This window comes from Limulus polyphemus, unplaced genomic scaffold (assembly GCF_000517525.1).
Source record: "Limulus polyphemus unplaced genomic scaffold, Limulus_polyphemus-2.1.2 Scaffold11667, whole genome shotgun sequence".
Lineage (NCBI taxonomy): Eukaryota > Metazoa > Arthropoda > Merostomata > Xiphosura > Limulidae > Limulus > Limulus polyphemus.
Window position 1 is genome coordinate 1 of NW_013677277.1, and position 12,526 is coordinate 12,526.

Here is a 12,526-nt window from a genome sequence, read left to right on the forward strand (position 1 = left end):
AAATACCCATTATTCTAACAGTTGATTCTCTGCAATTACAGATCGTTGTCTTATTTATCAAGGAAAGAAAAAACACCCCCTATTCTAACAGTTGATTCTCTGCAATTACAGATCGTCATCTTATTTATTAAGGAAATAAAAAATACCCATTATTCTAACAGTTGATTCTCTGCAATTACAGATCGTTGTCTTATTTATCAAGGAAATAAAAAATACCCACCTATTCTAACAGTTGATTCTCTACAATTACAGATCGTCGTCTTATTTATCAAGGAAAGAAAAAATATCCCCTATTCTAACAGTTGATTCTCTGCAATTACAGATCGTTGTCTTATTTATCAAGGAAATAAAAAATACTCCCCTATTCTAACAGTTGATTCTCTGCAATTACAGATCGTTGTCTTATTTATCAAGGAAAAAAAAATACTCCCCTATTCTAACAGTTGATTCTCATTACTGTAGATCTCTCTTGTCCGTTTCTTCAGAAGTTGGACATTGAAAGGACTACTTATGGTCCAAGCTCAACCTTCCGCATTAGTTGGGGTTTTAAAAAAAAGATTTTTTTCAGAAGTTGGACATTGAAATGACTGCTTATGGTTCAACTCCTGCTTTAGTTCAGGTTTTAGAAAAGGTTTTCTTCACAGCTTTTACTTGAAACATGAAACAATATTACAAGAGGAGAATATCTTATTGAAGTTGAGTAAGAAGACCCTAAACAGACTGATAATACGAGGCAGGAAGCTCTACTAGGAATAGAAATGACAGATCAATAACAGTGAGATTGAAAACAAAATAGTGTGTGTTAATAGTTTGAATGAGTTACTACAGGTTGAACACAATAACAAATGTAGAATATTTCAACAAGACTTTGTCGTCATCAAACCTGAAATTAAGGAAGTTTCTTTGCTGGAACATCAACTGAAAGTATTTCCGAGGCCACACGTGAAAAACTTAACTGTTTAACCGTTAGTTATTTAACTGTTAAATGTTCAAGAGTATGGTTGGCTGCGCTACCTGATGGAACGAACCAATAACAAAAAAGGGGAGTTATTGATTATATAGACACGCACAATCGTCCGCTGTGTCTAATACGCGTGGCAACTTTATTCGTAGCGTCACGTGCGTACATGAGTAGAGTACCTGGTGAATGTTATTAATATCGAACTGGATCCGCCAGAACAGGTAGATTTTGTAGGTCCAGGATAATACACAGACACTGTGAAAAACAAACTTATAAGTATATCATTACACACTGTTCCACTATGGATTCAACACAGTTCGGTGAACAACGAGGAAGGAAACTCTCGCCCCGACAAGAAATTCAGACGTGAACATTACAAGGTAATTATATCCTATTCTTTGACACTTTTCGAAGTAACCATATCCTATTCTTTGACACTTTTCTAAGTAACTATATCCCATTCTTTGACACTTCTCTAAGTAACTATATCCTATTCTTTGACACTTCTCTATGTAACTATATCCTATTCTTTGACACTTCTCTATGTAACTATATCCTATTCTTTGACACTTCTCTATGTAACTATATCCTATTCTTTGACACTTCTCTAAGTAACTATATCCTATTCTTTGACACTTTTCTAAGTAACTATATCCTATTCTTTCACACTTCTCTATGTAACTATATCCTATTCTTTGGAACTTCTCTAAGTAACTATATCCTATTCTTTGACACTTCTCTAAGTAACTATATCCCATTCTTTGACACTTCTCTAAGTAACTATATCCTATTCTTTGACATTTCTCTAAGTAACTATATTCTATTCTTTGACATTTCTCTAAGTAACTATATCCTATTCTTTCACACTTCTCTATGTAGTTATATCCCATTCTTCCCACTTTTCGAGGTCACTATATCCCATTCTATCACACTTCTCTATATAGCTATATCCCGTTCTTTCACACTTCTGTAGATAATTACATCCCGTTCTTTCACATTTTTCAAAGTAACTATATCTTATTCTTTCACACTTTTCAAAGTAATTATATCTCATTCTTTCGCATTTTGCGAGTTACTTATATCCCATTTTTTCACACGTGTTCTTTTTCAAGGTAACTATATCCCATTTGTTTGACACTTTTCTAGATAACTATATCCCATTCTTTCACACTTTTCTAGATAACTATATCCCATTCTTTCACACTTTTCTAAGTGACTATATACCATTCTTTCACACTTTTAGGTAACTATATACTATTGTTTCACATTTTTCGTCATGATTAAGTCCCATTCTTTCACTCTTTTTGACTTAACTATATCACATTCCTTCACACGAGTACTGTTCGAGATAATTATATTCCATTCTTTTACATATGTACTTTTTGAGGTAACTGTATACCATTCTATCATAGTTTTCGAAATAACTATATCCCATTCTTTCACACCTATACTTTTCACGGTAAATAAGTACTATTCTTTCACACTTTTCGAAGTAACTATATCCCATTCTTTCACACCTATACTTTTCACGGTAAATAAGTACTATTCTTTCACACTTTTCGAAGTAACTATATCCCATTCTTTCACACCTATACTTTTCACGGTAAATAAGTACTATTCTTTCACACTTTTCGAAGTAACTATATCCCATTATTTCACACCTATACTTTTCACGGTAAATAAGTACTATTCTTTCACACTTTTCGAAGTAACTATATCCCATTCTTTCACACCTATACTTTTCACGGTAAATAAGTACTATTCTTTCACACTTTTCGAAGTAACTATATTCTTTCACACTTTTCGAAGTAACTATATTCTGTTCTTTATCTAAAGATAACTTTAAAAACTAAATATATTTCTTGTTTCATACGAGGGTGATATTAAATTTGAAAGCTTTTTTTTTTCATCTATGATGAGAACAATTCAAATACAAGTCCATGATGTAAATGTTGTTATTTATTCTAAATAAGGATATTAATTCTAGATGTGAACCTTTTCTTTTAACTAAGGATACTAGTCCTGGGTATATATCGTTATATTTCTTCTAAGGATACTAGTCCTGGGTATATATCGTTATATTTCTTCTAAGGTTACTAGTCCTGAGTATATATCGTTTTATTTCTTCTAAGGATACTAGTCCTGGGTATATATCGTTTTATTTCTTCTAAGGATATTAGTCCTGAGTATATATCGTTTTATTTCTTCTAAGGATACTAGTCCTGGGTATATATCGTTATATTTCTTCTAAGGATACTAGTCCTGAGTATATATCGTTTTATGTCTTCTAAGGATACTAGTCCTGGGTATATATCGTTTTATTTCTTCTAAGGATACTAGTCCTGGGTATTTATCGTTTTATGTCTTCTAAGGATACTAGTCATGGGTATATATCGTTTTATGTCTTCTAAGGATACTAGTCCCCATATTGTACAAACAATCATACTTTATAGAAAACACATTATAAACTTAAGCTACATGTTGTACAATCAACACTCTTGATCACACCTCGTAAGTAGTTAGTTAGTGGTGTGAAACAGAAAGTTAGGTTTTTCTCTCACCAACGTAACATCGGGAATAGTTAACTCAACATTCTGTTTTCAACCAACAACCTGTAAGAAAGCCCCCAGTGGCACAGCGGTATGTCTGCGGACTTACAACGCTAGAAACCGGGTTTCGATACCCGTGGTGGGCAGAGCACAGATAGCCCTTGTGTAGCTTTGTGCATAATTAAAACAAACAAACAAACTTTCTTACAGCAATGTAACAAATAGAGTAGTTAGTTGTTGGTTGAAAACAGAATGTTGAGTCTTTCTTACAGCAATGTAACAAATAGAGTAGTTAGTTGTTGGTTGAAAACAGAATGTTGAGTCTTTCTTACAGCAATGTAACAAATAGAGTAGTTAGTTGTTGGTTGAAAACAGAATGTTGAGTCTTTCTTACAGCAATGTAACAAACAGAGTAGTTAGTTGTTGGTTGAAAATAGAATGTTGAGTCTTTCTTACAGCAAAGTAACAAACAGAGTAGTTAGTTGTTGGTTGAAAATAGAATGTTGAGTCTTTCTTACAGCAAGGTAACAAATAGAGTAGTTAGTTGTTGGTTGAAACAGAATGTTGAGTCTTTATTAGAGCAATGTAACAAATAGAGTAGTTAGTTGTTGGTTGAAACAGAATGTTGAGTCTTTCTTACAGCAATGTAACAAACAGAGTAGTTAGTTGTTGGTTGAAAACAGAATGTTGAGTCTTTCTTACAGCAAGGTAACAAACAGAGTGGTTAGTTGTTGGTTGAAAATAGAATGTTGAGTCTTTATTACAGCAATGTAACAAATAGAGTAGTTAGTTGAAAACATAATGTTGAGTCTTACTTACAGCAATGTAACAAATACAATAGTTAGTTGTTGGTTGAAAACAGAATGTTGAGTCTTACTTACAGCAATGTAACAAACAGAGTAGTTAGTTGTTGGTTGAAAATAGAATGTTGAGTCTTACTTACAGCAATGTAACAAACAGAGTAGTTAGTTGTTGGTTGAAAATAGAATGTTGAGTCTTTCTTACAGCAAGGTAACAAATACAGTAGTTAGTTGTTGGTTGAAAACAGAATGTTGTGTTTTTCTTACAGCAAGGTAACAAATACAATAGTTAGTTGTTGGTTAGAAACAGGATGTTGAGTCTTACTTACAGCAAAGTAACAAATACAATAGTTAGTTGTTGGTTGAAACAGAATGTTGAGTCTTTATTATAGCAACACAACAACTACAATAGTTAGTTGTTTAAAACAGAATGTGGAGTCTTCTCTACAGCAATACAACGACACGTGTAATTTATTCACTAATATAACAACAGTTATTAACACCACTGCTGGTACAGAAACATTATAACAACATTAATAAACACAGTTAACGCTATTACTAAACAATATTATTAAACACAATATAACACTATTACTAAACACATTATAACAACATTAATAAACACAGTTAACGCTATTACTAAACAATATTATTAAACACAATATAACACTATTACTAAACACATTATAACACCATTAATAAACTCACTATAACGTCATTACTAAACACACTATAATACCATTAATAAACACTATAACACCATTACTAAACTAAATATAATACTACTACTAAACATTTTAACACCATAAATAAACATAGTATAACACCATTACTAAAAATTATAATAATACTACTAAACACACTATAACACCATAAGTATACACAAAATAACACTATTACTAAACACGGTATAACACCATTACTGAGCACACTATAATACCATTACTAAACACAATATAACACTATTACTATTAGTAAACCCAGTATATTAGTCCTATCAGTGATGCAAGTGACACTGTATCAAGAACTGATTATACAAAAATACACACAGGTAGTATCTGATCCCAAAAAATTAATCTCACTACGGGGTCATGTTCGTAAATCAGCATCTATTTACTCTTGGTAGAAGCTAAGCCTACCTGGTGCTTTCAGCTTTCCTTCGGTATTTTAAATCAACGTGTATTTACTCTTGGTAGAACCTAAGCTTATCTAGTGCTTTTAGCTTTATTTCGTTGTCTTAAATCAACAAGTATTTAGTATTGGTAGAAAATAAGCCTATATAGTGGTTTCAGCTTTCTTTCGGTGTCGTAAATCAGCATGTATTTACTATTGGTAGAAACTAAGTCTACCTAGTGTTTTCTTCGGTGTATTAATTATCAAACTATAAGTGCGTGCGTCACCTAAGTAGTATTTTTCACAAGCAACCAACTGGATCTATTGAAGATCTTAGTTCCATGTCTGACGAGGGGTGGGGAACAGAAGTTTTACAATGGTTAGTGCGTCACATATTAAAGAACCCGCAAAAACTTTTTTTAATAGGAAAACCGGTTATATCACAATAGTACCCACTTCAAAAAGCATCCGATTTCCTGGAGCTTGTACAAGGGCTACTGTGTATTCAACACCCTCTGAACTATAGCATTTAAACCAAAGCCTTTCACCACGGTTGTTAAGTACTGCATTATGTCGTATCCCTCGTTTACGCACTGCTGCCCCATTCCTGAAACTTAACAGTTCTCCTGTCCCTCCTACAGGTTAGCGAGTGTACGTGCATTGTACCCTATCAATAGAAGTGCATCTTCTGAGATTATAAGCCCACAGGAACGATGAAGTCTCCTACAAGTGCTTGGATGAGGTCACCGACAGTAAGCGTACTTCTGTATGTGGTAGTAATGATGTCACAGACCATAAGCCTACTTCTGAATGTGGTAGTAATGACGTCACGGACCATAAGCCTACATTTGCCTGTGGTAGTTATGACGTTATTCGTCGAAGGTAAGTTTAAAAACTTCCCTAACTTTTTCATGATGACGTCTGATGATGAACTGTTTCAAAAATATCATGCTAAATCTAAACGATTATTTTATGTTTATTATCAAACAACAACAACAACAAAAAAAAACATGCCAACATATCATACCAAACAACCTTGTGTTGCTAATCCCAAAACCCGTATTAATGTGATAAAGAATATTTGGTGTCGCTGATCACATGCAAATTTCTCATAACAAACATACTGTGCTGCTGATAAAAAAAAAAACTGAAGTGAACCAGATAAAGTACAATTTGAAGAAATACTCCAAAGAGAGTATTGTGGAGAAACACTGTTAATTACTGTCTAGTGGTGTAACCATGTAGAAATATAGACAAGACACTGTGTGTGTTGTCTAGTTTTGTAGTTAATCACCAATACTGACAACACAGTTGTGACGTCGTTACACTGTAGAAATATTTAACTGAGATTATAAACAACCATTTATGACGTCATTACACTGTAGAAATATTTAACTGAGATTATAAACAACCATTTATGACGTCGTTACATTGTAGAAATATTTTAACTGAGATTATAAACAACCATTTATGACGTCGTTACATTGTAGAAATATTTTAACTGAGATTATAAACAATCATTTATGACGTCGTTACACTGTAGAAATATTTTAACTGAGATTATAAACAATCATTTATGACGTCGTTACACTGTAGAAATATTTTAACTGAGATTATAAACAACCATTTATGACTGAGAAATCGTTAACCACTGTAGGAAAGAGCTGTTCCTGGGGCAACTATAGTATCTGAAGTGACTTGATATCTGCTCCATGGGTCTGAAGCCCGATAAACGTGGAGTTCTCTTTTTCTTTAACACCCTCCTCTTCAAGGAGTTAAACACAATGGGAACATACGTTATGCTCTAGCCAGGGCCTAGTGTAACGACAAATAGCAACTCAAGGATTGTTAGCTGTAATGTGCGTGACATAATGTTACCATGGTTACAGATCAATACTCCGTCAGCCGGTACCACGACATTCTAATACTATAATAAATAATTATGTTCACAAAACAGAACATTTCCTTGTACAGTGAACTAATAAACTGTCGCACTAAAGTTGATTATAAATGTAATTGAATAATTTGTTGGGGAAAATAGGCTATCATTATACAGGAAATACGTACACTATTATTTGTGTTTACACACGTACAGATTTTATTAAGTACTTTTCGTGTTCAAGATTTTTTGACATGATAATGGTTGCTTTTATAATATTCCGATAATATAACTTCTAAACATGCAAAATACCTTAAAATGAAATAATTAATTGCTGCATCCCTTTGTCGGCAGTAAAATGTACGGGCAGTCATTTACTACAGCAGTAAAATGTACCGGCAGTCAATTACTACAGCAGTAAAATGTACGGGCAGTCATTTACTACAGCAGTAAAATGTACCGGCAGTCATTTACTACAGCAGGAAAATGTCGCTGCAGTCATTTACTACAGCAGTAAAATATACGGGCAGTCATTTACTACAGCAGGAAAATGTACCGGCAGTCATTTACTACAGCAGGAAAATGTCGCTGCAGTGGATGAAATGATGGCAGTATAATGTTGTAGAACTCCATCAACTTCCACATAGATGAAATAAGGGTGAATTATTTCCACATAAGTATACGCCTGTTGTCAGCTACAGGTGACTCCACTGTCCAGGAGCCACTAGTAGTGGTCTTGACAACATTGCAAACAAGTTATTTTATACTTTCGTGTAAGCGAAGTACTCCTCAATGGACATCTGTAGTACGAGAGAAGTCTGTTTCTAACCAATGACAGGGCGTTCAATTGCGGCTGCGAAGACCAAATTTAGCCTTAGAATAGGTGCTCTACGACTGACAAACCAGATAAAGTGATGGCAGTCGTCTTCGATGATGTTTTGAACAGAGCAGCTACACTATTGGTTTGGATTACTTCACGTTTTTCTAACCCGCTTTGAGACGTTTCAGGCCTACTGTGGTTGATGACTTTCTACATAGCTAAAACATAATGAATGTCGCCTTGTAAGTCTAGCCATGGTTCATTAACAGCAGTTAGATGATGACTTTCCACATAATAAATGTTGCCTTTTAAGTCTGTTCATGGTTCATGAACAGGAGTTAGATGTTGACTTTCCACATAATAAATGTTGCCTATTAAGTCTGTTCATGAACAGGAGTTAGATGTTGACTTTCCACATAATAAATGTTGCCTTTTAAGTCTGTTCATGGTTCATGAACAGCAATTAGCCAATGACTTTCCACATAAATAAAGCATAATGAATGTCGCCTTGTAAGTCTAATCATGGTTCATGAACAGCAGTTAGCTGATGACTTTCCTCATAATAAGTGCTGCCTTGTAAGTCTAGTCATGGTTCATGAACAACAGGTTAGCTGATGACTTTCCACATAATAAATGTTGCCTTGTAAGTCTAGTCATTGTTCATGAACAACAGTTAGCTGATGACTTTCCACATAATCAATGTTGCCCTGTAAGTCTAGTCATGGTTCATGAACAACAGTTAGCTGATGACTTTCCACATAATCAATGTTGCCATGTAAGTCTAGTCATGGTTCATGAACAACAGTTAGCTGATGACTTTCCACATAATAAATGTTGCCTTGTAAGTCTAATCATGGTTCATGAACAACAGTTAGCTGATGACTTTCCACAACATAAATGTTGCCTTGTAAGTCTAATCATGGTTCATGAACAACGGTTAGCTGATGACTTTCCACATAATAAATGTTGCCTTGTAAGTCTAGTCATTGTTCATGAACAACAGTTAGCTGATGACTTTCCACATAATAAATGTTGCCTAGTCATGGTTCATGAACAACAGTTAGCTGATGATTTTCCACATAAATGAAACAAAGTGAGATGAATAAGTATAACATAAACTGACTGACATTTCATCAGTATTTCTGATTACATTGTTGTCTTAAATATATTATTAGAAGATTCTATTTTATTTTATTGTTAATAAAACTTTTTCATATTTCAATTAACCTTAACTATCTGTGTTTAGGACCTTCGTATACTAATAATCATTTTTTTGTGTTTGATAAATTTTTTTTCCCATAGCTAGATTAATGTGTATAATGTCCTATCCATTAAAAAGAACGTATTAGTTCAGACAGTGTCCTTCCCTCAGTGGATGTGAGCCAGCCTAGTTTCTACGGTAACATGTAACAGTAATTACAGTCGATTGAACAAAGGCCGCTTGATATAGGGTGTAATGAATACGTTTGTTGCCGCTTGTAAGGTGTGGTGTATAATAGAGACTTGCAGGTAATTATAGATTTCCAACATAGGCTGTTCAGCCTGCAGGGATGTCTATCAGATGATTGATATCCCTCTTTTATTCCAACCTACAACTCCGACTTGAATAACACATTAGTATACTACTTTCTATATAGCTTGATTCAAGGGTAAGATGCTACGGTATTACTTTACGTAGAGTTAAAAGTTTGTCAGCATTTCATGAAAACACTTTATTTGGACAAAATGCATATTTTATTGACGAAAGAAAAGACTAAATAACCATACTAATACTGAGGTGAATAAGTTTAACAAGTTCGTATCACCTAAAATTTAAATTGATAGGCTTAACATACCTACCTGTACTTACCAACGTTATATCACCCAAAACTATGGTGGATAGACTTACATACCTACCTGTACTTATACTTACCAACGTTATATCACCCTAAACTGTAGTAAATAGACTTACATACATACCTGTACTTATACTTACCAACGTTATATCACCCTAAACTGTAGTAAATAGACTTACATACCTACCTGTACTTATACTTACCAACGTTATATCATCCAAAACTATGGTGGATAGACTTACATACATACCTGTACTTATACTTACCAACGTTGTATCATCCAAAACTGTAGTAAATAGACTTACATACATACCTGTACTTATACTTACCAACGTTATATCACCCTAAACTGTAGTAAATAGACTTACATACCTACCTGTACTTATACTTACCAACGTTATATCATCCAAAACTGTAGTAAATAGACTTACATACCTACCTGTACTTATACTTACCAACGTTATATCATCCAAAACTATGGTGGATAGACTTACATACATACCTGTGCTTATACTTACCAACGTTGTATCACCCTAAACTGTAGTAAATAGACTTACATGCCTACCTGTACATATACTTATCAACTTTGTATCACCTAAAATTCTAGTAGATAAGCTTAGCATACCTACTTGTACTGTTTGGTAACATATCTTTATCACAGAGTTAGTATAGGACGTGAAGGAAGATTTAGTAACATATCTTTACCCCAAACTTAATACATTATATGAAAAAAGGTTTTATTACAAAGTCTATCACTGACTTGCTACAGGACGTGAAGGAAATGTTAGTAACATATCTTTACCCCAGACTTATATATTTTCTTTCACAATAACTAGTTCAGCTGATTATTGTACTTAGGCTTGGAGATGCCTTTACACAGAATTCAACAGCCTGCTACATATTATTTTCTAGAGACTTATCAAGAGCATACGAGGACAAGTCCATCCAGAGAGTCACCAAGGTCATGTAAAAACAGTAGCATGCGGTGGTTAATGAACCCTGTGGGTCATCATAAGCATGTGAAACAATTTCAGACAGTAGCTAATATATCCAGAGGCTTCTCAGGAGCATCTTGAGACACTTTCAGGTCATAGTCAGAGAATTCAGAAACTCACCAGGAACACACTGAGCAATATCAGGCAGTGGTCAATAAATCTGGAGACTCATTAGGCATATACAGAGACAATGATGTCAGGCAGTGGTCAATGAATCCAGGAACTCATTAGGCATATACTGAAACAGTGATGTCAGGCAGTGGTCCGTGAATCCAGGAACTCATTAAGCATATACTGAGACAATGATGTCAGGCAGTGGTCAGTGAATCCAGGAACTCATTAGGCATATACTGAGACAACGATGTCAGGCAGGGGTCAATGAATCCAGGAACTCATTAGGCATATACTGAGACAATGATGTCAGGCAGTGGTCAATGAATCCAGGAACTCATTAGGCATATACTGAGACAATGATTATCAGGCAGTGGTCAATGAATCCAGGAACTCATTAGGCATATACTGAAACAATGATGTCAGGCAGTGATCAATGAATCCAGGAACGCATTAGGCATGAAGTCTGTGCTTGTGTTTGCGAATATGTAAATAAAGTACGCAACTATCTGTTGATTAATAGCCATCTGTTCGTTCATTTAGAAAAATAGTCCCTCGCAAATTTTGAGTATTTTTTTAAAAGTTCGGCTAAATAAACAACAAGAAGGAAGTAGATAACACTCATTTCGGTTTATGATTGATTATAGATACCACCGGATATGGGTTATATACTTCAGACTACCATGTGGCGCTCTCTGGTGATCTAGTGGTAACCTATAAACTACCATCTAATGTCAACGACGGTGTCTTTGTTCAGCTTATGGAAGAGGTAAAGAACGTACCAACAGAAGTGGCTACACAACCAGTTCCTCCACAGTCTTCTTTTGGAAAAGTAAACTTCTTCTGCGGACTCGTGGACCATCCTGGAGACTTTTTCTTCCGTCTCGTCACAAAAGATAAGGTTTGTCACAGTGTTATTCTAAACTTTCAGCCTCCCTCGGTAAGGTTTGTCACAATGTTATGCTAAAATATCAGCTTCCCTCGGTAAGGTTTGTCACAATGTTATTCTAAAATTTCAGCCTCCCTCGGTAAAGTTTGTCACAATGTTATGCTAAAACCTCAGCCTCTCTCGGTAAGGTTTGTCACAGTGTTATGCTAAAACCTCAGCCTCCCTCGGTAAGGTTGTCACAAAGTTATTCTAAAATTTTAGCCTCCCTCGGTAAGGTTTGTCACAATGTTATTATAAAACCTCAGCCTCCCTCGGTAAGGTTGTCACAAAGTTATTCTAAAATTTCAGCCTCCCTCGGTAAGGTTTGTCACAATGTTATTATAAAACCTCAGCCTCCCTCGGTAAGGTTTGTCACAATGTTATGCTAAAACCTCAGCCTCCCTCGGTAAGGTTTGTCACAATGTTATTATAAAAACTCAGCCTCCCTCGGTAAGGTTTGTCACAATGTTATTATAAAACCCCAGCCTCCCTCGGTAAGGTTTGTCACAATGTTATTATAAAACCCCAGCCTCCC

The 12,526-nt window shown here is 34.8% G+C and overlaps 1 long non-coding RNA gene across 1 annotated transcript; it reads left to right on the forward strand.

Moving 5' to 3' along the window:
* Positions 1 to 1,107: 1,107 nt before the first annotated feature.
* On the forward strand, positions 1,108 to 11,964 carry LOC111083859. Its single transcript, XR_002609285.1, has 3 exons — positions 1,108 to 1,341; positions 6,065 to 6,305; positions 11,711 to 11,964. It is a non-coding gene; the product is annotated as an uncharacterized LOC111083859 (long non-coding RNA).
* The last annotated feature ends 562 nt before the right edge of the window (positions 11,965 to 12,526 follow it).